Raw genomic sequence first — 11,224 nt, forward strand, 5'->3', positions numbered from 1 at the left:
GGAGCCAAGGCTTGAGGGGTTGGGTCTGCATATCGCCTGTAGGACAACAGCTCGCTATTGGGAAGCACACTAAAGAGGAGTCGACAACGAAGGAGGAGCGCCAGCGCAGGTTGGATGTGGTACAGGAGAAAGGGATCTGCCCTAGATCTCATGCACGAGAGGGAAGCCACACCGGGAGGAAGGTCGCAGACGAGAGCTAGGTCGCCGGCAGGAGGCCGACGGGAGAGAAGCTTGAGCGCAGGGCGTCGCGTGCCTGAAACCGTGTGAGGTTTGGGCGAGAGGGACACCGACTGCTAGGGTGGTCCACAGAGGGGGTGAGGGCGTGTACCGACAAGGAGTGCCAATGATCGGCGTTCGCCGATGAGGAGCACAGGCGGTATGCAATTTGCAGCAAAGAAAAGAGTCGCAAGGTCGGCTAGGGTTGGGTGGCGTGAAAAATGTCGAGCGTTAGGTCTTCAATCGAAGAAGAAGGTAAAGGAGGGATTAAATAGGAATTTTTATTTTTTTCTTTTAATATTATTTTAATATTTAAACCCCTCGATTCACGCATTTTCATCTCGCACGCGAAGCCTTAACGATATGGGCGTCCTCCCACGGTCAACTTAAATTGACGTTCCAGACGCACTCGCGTGGTTCTTTTTGTCGTCCAGGGTAATCCAAACAGGTTAATTTAAGTCACTTTCGCTGGAGCGCAACAAATGAGACCTGCTGGCCCGATCGAAGCCACTCGACAAGTAACATGTTGACCGACCTTGATCTAAGCGAAAGACGGTGTCTAGCAAAATGTCTCTGGCTGCGTGCTCCTGGCTGCGTGCCAGAAGGTCTTAAATGGATGTCTCGAGCAATGAGTAATGCGCTCAAGTGGATATCTCACATAAATGACATCTGGCTGCGTGCTCCTCAACACACGCCAGAAGGTCTTAAATGGATGTCTCGAGCAATGAGTAATGCGCTCAAGTGGATATCTCACATAAATGACATCAAAAATTGATGACAATACATCATTATGCATGTATCGAGGTGAAGTCTTCGTGCTTCTTCAACCCGAGTGGCCTAACATAGATTTCTACTTATGTGGTTGTCAAACGCATTTAGGGTGTTAGAGACTTTCCCAACCCATACGAGTTATAAGTACTTTGTGAGAATATTTTTCAGCTATGTAGCTGAACCTCTCTTTTCCTTTCCACTCCAGCGAGTTTCTTGTCATTTGGATAAGTATAAGCTCCACCTCTTTAAGCTCTACCTATAGAGGGTCATAGGACTTAGAGTTTTCTTATTTTGACCTTAAGGCTGCCGAGGCCTACAAAGGGACACTGCTCAAATTGTCTTGACTACATTCTCGACCAAGTAAACTTAGGGGCTCCATAGCTTGGGATTAAGCTCCACCTCTACCTATAAAGAGTCATAGGACTTAGAGTTTTCTTCTTTTGACCTTAAGGCTGCCGAGGCCTACAAAGGGACACTGCTCAAATTGTCCTGACTACATTCTCGACCAAGTAAACTTAGGGGCTTCATAGCTTGGGATGGTGAATCCATGATATACTAACCCGACTAACTCTACTTGTTTAGGGATTCAACCTCTCTTTTATTGAGCTCTTTTGAGCCCATTTGTCCTTTTATGACTATTAATATCATCTTAATGGCTAATATTGCTTATAGGCCACCGCTCGTTCGAGATACAGTGATTCACCCTCTGTCTTTATGGCTTTATTAGGTTTTGAAGCATAGGGATGTTCCTATCAGGCCGACCTAGTTATTTCTCAAGCTTCGCTCTTTGGCGTGTCGCTAACCATGTGGCTCTGTATAGGCTTCTAAGGAAGTGAAATGCTTCTTGTTGAAATAACCTCATATAAACATTTAAGATTTTAGTATTTGGGCATATTAATTTTACAACATGGTGAGCGGAGCTTATACTCTGATAGCCTTGGGTTAGACTCTTAGTTTCTAGTAAAGAAACTAAACTCAACCCTTTTGAGGAGGTAGAAGTTAAATTTTATCAAATTTGGTTTAACTAAGCATGGAGTAACCCAACATCCTAGTTCATTGCAAGTGCAGAGGAGACAAATCACAGTCATTTATTTCATTAAAATAAGAATTAAGGCAATAGTTTATTGTTGGTTTACTTTAAATATGTTTCTACTTATTTGTTGTTGTGATAATATATAGAATCTAAACTCAGTTATTTTTTTTTTTTATTGGAGATGTATTAATATATGATAAATTTAGTAAAAACATTGGCATTCCAATTTCATGACATTCTACATTTAAGAAAATAAAAAAAAACTTTATTTTAGATTACTTATTGGCCAATTAAAATTAAAAAAAAAATACTACACACTTATAATAGTTCAAATACATTCAAGTGAGCCTTGAAAAACAATCTCATAGCATCCCAATTGTTGCATATTATGAGTTTTTAAACCCTTGAAATCATTATTCAAACTTCATAGCAATTTAAATTTTAATTCAAAATTATAGAGAAGTTTGAGAAGGTTACTAACATGGCTTTACAACTTAATTATTTAGAAATCCTTTTTATTTTAATTATTTTTTTTACTATTTTTAAATTTTTAAACATATTTAACTAATTTTAAAAATTATAATAAAATTTGGTTATATTTCCGAACTAAAGATAATGAAAATTTTGTGCAAAAATTTGAAAATTACAATAAAATTTGGCATAAATGTAATAAATTGAAGTTTATTATTAGACATGTAAATTCATAGGAATCGAGTGGTGTACAATTAAATCTTCCTAATTTATATCATTGAAATAAAGGGATTGTGTAATTTTCATTTATTATGAGTACATTAAAGTAAGAGGCAAAGCATCAACACTAAACAGCATAAAGCCCTTAAGATCTTAATTATCAACATAGTCTTGCTACTTTATGGCTTAAAGCTTCATTTAATATTTCATTATTCAATTGCATGAAAAGACATTGATGTTACTTTTTACTCTTCACATTGTATTTAAAAATGATGAATACATTTTATCAGTAAATCACAGACATAATAAGAAATATTTGGTTGATATTTCTCAACTAAAAAACGTAAAATGTGTTTAAAATATAGCATTAATGATGGCTGGCTTCAGGATTAAAGGCTAAAGCATGCAAACAAGCTTTGAGCACTTGTTCATCCCAAGCCAACATAAATTTCATCAAGCTGTTAAGCTTACAGTTAAACTTTGATAAACCTTTCGGGGGCATTGAAGTTGTTAAGCATTTCTTAGAATTGTTAGTACAAGTAGCATTGGAGGTACAAAACTTATACTCGTGAGTGCAAATGTTTGCCATAATGTGCTTGAAAGTAATTTTGCTGCTCGTGACATTGTTCTACATTTGTATTTCAATATAAACAATTTGATACTTCTCTATTAATCTAATCATGCGATATATCATTCATGATTAACATCATCACCTCTCACAATAATACAACTTCAAGCATACAATGGAGGAACAAAATCAAATGAAAGCATCATGTCACAGAAGATGTTTTCCAGCTTAGAATCATTGGATTCTCAATCGTCATCTAAAAAGAAAACTCCTGGAAGGCCTATTGGCTAAATATAGCGCGTCCTTTCACGTAAATGTCAAGTTTCATGATAACTAAAAGCGTACTGTTTATGCGACTCAGGCATATAAAATTGATTACAACAATTGCCATACTGGGAAATTCTTACAATCAATCCAAACAAATTGTTGGCTTGGCAATAAAAAAATACTTAACCATCAACAACTCAGGTTAAATTTTAATTTAAATAATACAAGGATAATATATAATTAAGTAGTAAGATTATTATAGTTTGAAGGATTAATTACAAGATAATAAAAAATCCCACAAGTTAATAGGAGAGCATAAGGGGGTCGCTAATTTAATAACTAAACTATAAATTAATGATTAAATGTGCTCCAAATTTAACCATCATATTGTTCAATCCAAGTATGTTTGGGAGACGTGCTTAAAGAATAGATAACTGAAAGATGAGAAAGAGATAGAGAGAGAAAATGAGAACATTAATATAATGTGAATAATAAATTTGCATAAACTTTATTCATAAAATGGACTCCCTATTTATAAGAATGGGTCATCATACAATTACATGTTATGCCCCGAGAATACTTTCGGATGTATATAAAATATGGCATGTGGGACCAACGGATATGTCGGACGTCAGGCCGAGCGGCTACTTGCTAAGGGTCCACATCCATCGCTCTGGAACTGGAGGATCCGTTTCGGTCAATCCGCGCTCTGGAACTGGAGGATCCGTTTCGGTCAATCCGAGTTAGAAGGCACGAATACGATCAGATGGCTCAGAGGGGTGATCTACCCTTTATCCGTCTGAGACACACCGTCTTCTCGGTCCACAGGGGTTGGTCGGCTAAGCGTGTCGTCTTGGATTATCCTTAAATCTAGCGGGGTCACATCACCTCTTCCGCCATCAGCGAGATGCCTTTGTGATTCGTGCTGACACATTTTCAATGCACATAAAGTTCATCGATTTTCTTACTCCTTAATAGTGATAGTTGCAATATTTAATGTGCAATAATTGATTACCTTTTTATTTCCATGCCAAAGTCGTTATAAATGTGATGTGGAAACTTATCTTTCAAGAATTCTTTCATATTCAACTTTCGTCTCATTAGTGGTGATGAGCATAGAGGGTGGAAAGTTTCTTAAATCTGATGGCTAAGGAGGCCCGAGGTTTTAGTGTTATGTGCCATGAAGAAGAGGGTTAAGTCATCTCTAAGATCGAACAACCTGGAAAGTGTGTCGTGTCTGAGATGATGGCTCCCGACCCTATGGTTGAAGCAGGCTCTGCGGAAGGTTCCATGATGGCGGAGGGCGGCTTTCCGGTGAAGAAATGTCGTATGATGAGAGAGGGTAGCCAAGACGACGATTTGACTGGTCTTACAATTCATCCTCCAAGTCTTCACAAGTTGAGGGAAGATCAAGGTCGCGAGCCTACCTTCGACTATTACCTCCAGAGGGGGTACCTCTCGAGCCATTTTCTCACCCTTCGCCGTCGAACCAGGAAGTTGGGGGAGAGGTTTTTTTCCTTCACCACTTCTGATTTGGATTGAATGATGGGTCCTTCCGATGAGGGGACAAAGACTCCACCTCTGTTGAGCGTGCGGCTCTCCAGACTAGCGCAGTGGAAGATCGGGTGGGGTTCTGTCGAAGATTCCATGCATTCCAGAGGGCCTATTGGAGATGAGCCAATGTTTAAGGAGGTTGATCTAGACGGAACATTCAGTGTCCCTGGGTCATCTGGTTCAGCTGAACTTCATCTTGAAGGATCCTTGACTTCGTTGGCACAAAAGCGCGATCGTTTCCGTGATGCGTGACCTTGGTGGTTGGAAGAAGAGCTAGCCACGGATCGGGCTCGCGAGGTTTGTCCTTCAATAGAAGTTGACTTCCCTTAAAGTCGAGTTAGTCGTCGTTAGTGTGTGTGTGTGTGTGTGTGTGTGTGTGATAGTTTGGCTATATACGTTGGCCAATTCATATATGGACTGAGACTATCGTTGTGCAACGAGATGAGGTCTATCCTCAACATATATAGCTACAACATTATCCCCGCACATGTCACACCGAGCTTCATAGCCATAATCATGACCTTCGCCATATACCTTCGACAGGTTGGGATTCCATGGTCGATCGAGTTGTTTTCTTACTTATTTGGTTTCAAGATTAATCGAGACGGTTACGTGGTATTTTCATCCAGCCATAAACTCTGAGTGATAGGGGTCGAGAACATAGTTAAAAATTGGCGGTCAAAATTCGTGATCGCAGCGTGTCGTCGAGGCTGGGGGATTTCCGTCTGGCCCATGACCAAAGAGGTGGTAAGGCAAAAGATATTGCCATTAACACATTGTGTCTAAGCTAATATGGAGGACAACGAACTCTCTATATTTCAATTTACATGGTGGGATGTTTTCACCAGTCGTGTGGCCCAGAACTTCTGGGGATATGACTGAAATAATAAAGAGCTGGAAGCCAAGATGTCTGAAATGATTTCGAGAGAGGATCAAGTAGTGGTGCCTTCGAAGCAGATCTAGGTTGGTCTCGTCATCGGCACCAAGCGATTTGTGAAGGGCGGCTTGGTGGATCCTAAGTGGGGTGATATGGATAATTTTGCTTCCCTCTTCATCTATTCTGATGAATACATCGATTCTGATGATTCCGATGAGGCAGACATGTCGCACAGACTGGGGAGGGGGGAGGTTGGAGTCAACAGTGGTCTTTAGATTTTTGTACATATTTTATGTCTTTTATTTTTGTTGTTTTGAAGAATTTTGGCACCATTTGGCCTTGCTGGGCTGACGACACTTATTTAATCTGAAAAGCTTTGTCTATATATGTTTGAAGAAATGAATAGAAACTTTTCCTGCATCTCATTCTTTTTTGTCTTATTTATTCCTTTCATTTTTATGGGTTATGCATCTTTGACTAAAAGAGCTTGTAGATATGAGAATGAATGGTTTGTATATATCGAGAACTTAGTGTCACAACCAGTTACCCTTTAATTGTGCTTCCGATCAGACAATCTTGCCTTCAGATTGCGGTTTCTAAAGTTAGGTTGGATCGGTTTATCATATTAGCGTGGTCTGTCGGTTTTCAATTTGCGCTCACCCAGGCGATCTTGATGCACAACTATAAGTCTTCAATATTTAAGCAAGGTTGGGTGATCTTGGCACTGTGGTCTTTGAATTGTGTTGTCTCATTCGAGCGATCTTGGCGCCACGACTCACAGTCTTCAATATTTATGCGAGCCCGGGCGATCTTGGTGCCGCAGTCTACCGATCTTTGTTTTGTGCTCAGTCAGGCGATCTTGGTGCTACGGCTAGCAGTCTTCAATATTTAGGCGAGCCCGGGCGATCTTGGTGTCACGGTTGGTAGTCTTCAATATTTCGGCGAGCTCGGGCGATCTTGGTGCCACATTCTACCGGTCTTCATTTTCTGCTCAGCCAGTCAATCTTGGTGCCACAGTTGACACATCAATATTGAGGCGAGGTCGGGCGATCTTGGCTTTGTGATCCGCTGGTCATCCATTTGTGCTCAGTTGAGTGAATTTAACGCCATGAATGACGGTCTTCAATATTAAGGTGAGGTCAAGCGATCTTGGAGTCGTGATCTGTCGGTCTTTGATTTGTCCTCAGACGAGTGATCTTAACGCCACGACTGACGATCTTCAACATTTAGGCGAGGCCTGACGATCTTAGTGCAGTCAGTCGGTCTTGAATTTTTGCTCTGTCAAACGATCTTGGCGCTACAACTAGCAATCTTCAATATTTAGACGAGGTCGGGCAATCATGGCGTCACGATCTGCCAATCTCTGTCTCTCAGACTCCTAGTGGACATTTTATTAATTTTCAGATTTTTCCCAGTTCCTTGAACATTTCTCTAACTAGAAAGTTTTGGGCCTCTAATCAGTGAGACATTCATTATGTTCATATGCATTTTCAGCAAAATACTATGAAAAAATTCCAAATTACAAAACAAAGTGAGGAAATAATTCTTATTCATGACTGATTGTATAGAATAAGAAATTGCACATAGAAAATGTGTCAACACAAATTGCAAAGACATCTCATGAATGGTGGAAAAGGTTACGCGGCCCTGCAGGACCTACCAAGGACGACTCAAGACAGCATCATCAGTTGACCAACCCCCAGGATCCGAGAAGACAGTGCGTCTTAGACGGATAAAGGGCAGATCACCCCCCTAAAATGGTCATCTGACCAAATCCACTCAGATGAACCTTGCGTCTTTCAACCCGAATAGACCGAGAACTGAAACGGATCATCTAGTCCCAAAGCGGTTGGCGTGGACCCAAAGCAAGTAGCAGCCCGGCTTGATGGTCTCCCTACCCTAACGACCGCCCGGCTTGATGGCCGCCTGACCCAACAAACGAAAGGCCACAAGCTGGTGATCAATTGTAATTTATGAGCCCGTTGATACTGTAGTAGACCATATTTTTGGCATTGTTCTCATATCTCCTGGAAAATGCTTTAAAGTCCATCAGTGGCATCAACTAAAAATATCCCTAGCACTAAACTCGATGTGTCAATGTCTTTCCGCGATAATGGCTCCTGCATTTCCCGGAGTAAATATCCCAGAAGATGACATTTGCCTCGCTTTCCCTTACACATCTGTATACATTGACATTGTCGATTTCCTGAAGTGTGTTCCCCTTATCAAAAAATAATGTGCGGCCTTAAATCTCCTAGGGTTCGTGACCACTTTTGGGATATCTCCCGTTTCTAAGTACTTCACGAATTGGTTTACCAAGCTTTTGGGGCACTAGCCCTCTACCACCATAGCCTCGGGCTCTTTGATGATTGGTTGACTAAGTACATATGGTTCACTGTTCCCCAAGAGAACATATCTAGATAACAAATCGGTCACCTGAATTTCTTCTCTGTCGATGTGCCCGATCCAAAACTACTTGAATTTTCAAATTTCCACCTTGGCCTTGTTAAGTTACTTCATCATTGTCTCATCTCTGGTTTCAAATTCCCCGTTTATTTGGTTTACCAAGAGATGCGAGTCAGATTTTACGGGAATCTGGGCGCGCATCTCGTAAGCTAGACGCAGACCAACAATTAGAGCTTCGTATTCTGCCTATTTGTTTTTGCTTCGAATTTTACGACCATTGAATGGTACAAGTTTTCTCGCATTAAGTGTGCTCAGAAAGAGCAAAAGACCCACTCCGATTCATTTTGAGGCGGCGTCCACGTAGAGGAGCCACTCCTGTCAGTTGCTTTGACTTTCTTCAGTTGAGCACCCTTGCTCCGAGAAGTCCGCCAGAAAGTCTGCAACTACCTAAGCCTTAATGTCCATTTAGAGAAACAAAAAGTGACATCAAATTCACTTAGCTCCACTCCCCACAAGATTGACCGACCAAAATTTTATGTTCGGGCAAGCACCGACTTTAACGGATGATCTGTAATCACTCAGATGGGATGCATCTGGAAATAGGGTCGCAAAAACTGTAATTAGAGAAAGTTAGTTTTTTCATAATTGGATACCTCAACTCCGCCCCTCAAAGAACGCAGCTACTGTAATAGATCGGAAATGGCCTCCGTAACTCCTCGAGGACCAGTGCACAACTGATCACCTCCATTCCCACCCCCAAGTACAGAAAAAGTTCTCTGCTAGCTTCAGGCTTTGGATCGGCGGTGATGCTAAAGAACCCTTAAGACTCTAAAAAGCTTGTTAGTATTCATCCGTCCACTGGAAGCATTCAGCCTTCCGGAGAGTTTTGAAGAACCCCTAACACTTGTCGCCCGACCTCGAAATGAACCGACTTACAATTGTGATTCGGGTGGTCAATTTTTGAACTTCTCGAGTATTTCGTGGGGGCGGAATATAAATCAACACCTAGATTTTGTTGAAGTTTGCTTTTAGGCATTCGGCGGTTAAGATGTAGCTTAAGAACTTGTCAGTTGAGGCTCTAAATGTGCATTTTAAGGAGTTCAACCTCATATTATACTTTCTTAGGTCTTTTTTTATGTTGTTCAACTATATGGCTTTATACGAGGACAAACATAGACATCAACGTTCTTTCCTTTTTTTTTATTTTTAGAAATTAGATCCATCAAATTGGGGTACGTTGCTCCAGCGCTCGTAAGCCCAAAAAACATTACATCATAATAGAAAACTTCTTCAACTGTAATAAAGGCGGTTTTTTCAGCATCTATCGGGTGCATTTTGATCTAATAATAGTCAGAGAAAGCGTCTAGGAAGCTCATTATCAAATATCCTACAACCACGTCCACCGGGGCAACAATCCTTGACAAATGGATAACAATCCTTCGACCATGCGACATTTAAATAGGTGAAGCCGGCGCACATCCGCCACTTCCCTTTGGACTTTTGGACCATGATGGCGTTTGAGAGCCATGTGGGGTATTGTACTTCTCAAATATACCCCGCCTCTTGCAGCTTCAGCACCTCCTCCCTGATGAGCCAAGTCAGCATGATCACTAAGTTCCTCGTCTTTTGTTTGATTGGTCGGAATGTATGGCTCGCGTTCAACCTAGGGCAAGCGGCATCAATCGAAATTCCCGACATTTATGTGGCAAACCATGAGAGGACATCACGGTGGTCCCGAAGTTTTTGAATTAGCAACTCTCGGTGTCTTGCATCAAAGCTGTCATTTATAAGGAAAATTTTACCAGATTCATCCTCGCCAAAGCAAAACTTTCAAGTGGTCTAACTGGTCTGGAGGCCGCCCTCCTTCTGGTTTTGTAAGTCGAGCGGTCCCTACTCCACACTCCCGACTGCCCAAAGGTAGCAGATTCGCAACTGCTGCAAATCACCCCTGATAGTAATTATTTCTTCGTCTCCCAGAAACTTTACTGCAACGTGGTAGGTGGACACCGCGACTCTGAAGTGGTTTAAGAGTGGGCGGCCAAATTGTTGTAAATTGGGGTGAATCAGGAAATATTGTCTCAGTGAATTGCTTCTCTCCTTCACCCCATGTGACCGCCAATGGCATTACACCAACACTTCCTTTATTTCACTTGAAAAACCAAAAAGTGGGTCGGTCAGCGCTACCAAGTAGTCGGCCCGAAGGTTAAACTTATCGAACACTGACTTTAACAAAATGTTCACGAAGCTGCTTGTGTCGATGAGAATGCTCCCAATTGAAAGTTATTGATTATCTCTATAATGACTATGGCCTCATCATAGGGGTTTCCTCATTGTGAAAGGTTGTCGTCTCTGAACGTGATGGGAGGACAGCTTCCTCACCTCTGCATGGATGAGAGGTTGCATAACTCGTCCGTCCTGGTCCTCTTTTGGGAGCTCCGCGGAGGGGCATCCATTCCTCCAAGGATAGTCGGGACTATGCCGGCGACAAGGACGACATTCGTCTGGACGGACCTCTAATGCTGGTGTTTTTCAATTTCTCTAACCTGAGTGTCCCTGGTCCACGAACTCCTTCAGCTTCCCCGCCTGGATCAACTCGTCAATGAGACTCTGTGGGTGTCTACATTACTCTGTGTCGTGATCGTGATCTCGGTGATATTTATAATACTTCCTCGCATCCTGGAGAAAACCTCCGACTCTCATCAAGGTCGATTCCTTGAAATATTATTTGGATGGTGTCCATGATTTCTGTCATTAACGCCCTCAAAGGGGTATTTCACAAGCCCTGATAATCTCCGTATAGCTGTTTATAAAGTTGTGTCAGCCTCTCATAATATCGGGCCAG

Source organism: Phalaenopsis equestris, unplaced genomic scaffold, assembly GCF_001263595.1.
Source record: "Phalaenopsis equestris unplaced genomic scaffold, ASM126359v1 Scaffold000002, whole genome shotgun sequence".
NCBI lineage: Eukaryota > Viridiplantae > Streptophyta > Magnoliopsida > Asparagales > Orchidaceae > Phalaenopsis > Phalaenopsis equestris.